Source organism: Sinocyclocheilus anshuiensis, unplaced genomic scaffold, assembly GCF_001515605.1.
Source record: "Sinocyclocheilus anshuiensis isolate Anshui unplaced genomic scaffold, SAMN03320099.WGS_v1.1 scaffold1581, whole genome shotgun sequence".
NCBI lineage: Eukaryota > Metazoa > Chordata > Actinopteri > Cypriniformes > Cyprinidae > Sinocyclocheilus > Sinocyclocheilus anshuiensis.
This window is the reverse complement of record NW_015540988.1, coordinates 526,630-529,038: the sequence shown is the minus strand read 5'-3', so window position 1 is coordinate 529,038 and position 2,409 is coordinate 526,630.

Genomic DNA, 2,409 nt, shown 5'->3' with positions numbered 1-2,409 from the left:
TAAATTTGCCTGTGCCTTTTGGGAAGATATACATTACTGGTTATTTCCTAAATTTGAAAATGTACATGTTTTAACAAAAGAAAATTTATTATTCGGTTTATTTTTGAAAGATGAAACACATGATTTAGCAATTAACACTATTATTATTCTTGGGAAGTTCTTTTTGCATAAGAACAGATTCCTGAAAATTCTTCCAAATTTCTACGTATTTCACAAGGAACTATGTCATTACTTTTTGTCGCTGAAACGAATGAAGAAAAAGAATGCCTTAATTTTCTGTAATTTAATAGAAAATCTTAAACTTCCTGAAAACCCCTAATATATATATATATATATATATATATATTTTTTATATTATTATTATTATTATTTTTCTTTTTTTTCTTCTTTCTCTTCTTCTTCCTCTTCTCCTTATGTTATGATGCTTGTCTGTTGTCTGAATAAGAAATTTTGCATTTTGTACCAGGCCATTTATGGTTGTAAAGTTCACATTGTTCAATAAAGTAAAAAAAAAAAAAAAAATATATCGTCTGTTCCTGTGTTGTTTCTTTCTTCTTCTTTTGTTCAATGGTCGTATACATGCTTAGTGCATATCGCCACCTAATTGATGGTTGTGCAATCATTTTTATTTTTTTCCGTTTAATCTTTAATCCTTGAGAATATGAATTATATTGTTTGTTTGATGCTAATTATATATTAAGTCATATCAGATATGTAGTTTGGATAAAAGACAGACAATCAAGTCATGTAGTCTGAACAGCACAGCGATCTGCCGACATTTAAAGTCGTGTAGTGTGAACTTAGCTTAAGTGCTGAGCATCTATTTCATGCTGAGTGCTGCAGATCTGGCTTTTTCTCTGGTTGCAGAGAGTTAAAAATGTTCAGTGGCTATACAATTGAAGAGACTTTTACAACAGTAACTAGTTCTAGAGTATATCTGACATCCCTGGACTACCACAATATTAATGAAAAATAATGCTTGGAGGAACACATGCACACATACATTTTTTTTCGTCTATTCAGAAATAAATTATATAGATATTAAATATCTATAAAAATTAAGCATTCTTTTGCCCATAGTTCCCCATTGTTGAAACCCATGGCATTTGTTCCTCATAATTAATGACCTATAAGGCTGATTCACATTTTTATGACCGGCTGAGATCACCTAAGATGAATTTCATGTGCTTTCATGATTTATTTTTTTATAAGTGCTGAAGAATTGAGCACAAAAGTTGTCTTTTTTTCCATTTATTGCTGTTGGGAAATTTGAGAATTTTCATTCGTTCGTTCATTCATTCATTCATTCATTCATTCATTCATTCATTCAGATTACTGAGAATCTGGACTACTCATGCATGGGAAGAAACCTCAGCTACATCCAGTATTCCTTCCTCCATTCAAACTCTGGATTTCAGTTTTAAAGGGGTCATATGATGCTGCTAAAAAGAACATTATTTTGTGTATTTGGTGTAATGAAATGTGTTTATGCGGTTTAAAGTTAAAAAAACACATTATTTTCCACATACTGTACATTATTGTTTCTCCTCTATGCCTCGCCTTTTTGAAACGAAGCTCATCGGTCTGAAAAAGTGAGGTGTGCTGTGATTGGCCAGCTATCCAGTGCATTGTGACTGGCCGAATACCTCAAGCGTGAGACGGAAATGTTACGCCCCTCACATACTGTTGATGCCGTGTCCCGGCCGGAGCGATGAGACAAGACATTAAAACCCATTACAAACGAGGCATTTGTTGCATCCAGTGGGGACATAATTACTGATTATAATGACTTATACTGTCTCTTTACACGTTGCGTTGCATTGCATCGCGCCGCGTAAACATAACACCCTGTCTGCATTCGTGATCAGAGAAATGACAAACAACAAGCGCTACTCTACACTGCTCAAAACTCGTGTTTTAATCATCAGTGGCAAATCCTTTAAATGAAAAAGTACTTACGTGAGTCAGAACTGCCGGCATTTTAGTCTAACGTTACTCTCCCAGGATCAGTAAACAGTCCTCCATAAAATGTGCTGCACACATCTGGATATTTGGGTTGAAGTGTTCTGGAACAGTGTTGTAAATACAACTTAACCACTGATTTGTAGTCGTGTCCTCTTTTGGAAGACCAAACAAAGTAATTTCGCTTTCACAACGAAAAACACAGCGGCCTAGCGGAAGCCCCGGCTTAGCGTGAGCTGAGGTGGCAGGGTTGAGAACGGCGCAGCCGGCGGATCCGACGAAGGAGCAGCAAGCACATGTGACGACCCCGGGCTTCGTCCACGGTGAAAGCCGATCCGGCGATCCACAGCACTAAGTTGATGTATTCCCTCAGCGACCAGCACAGATCAGCTCTAGGCATGACGAAGCGGATATCGTCCTCTTTTGGAAGACCAAACAAAGTAGTTT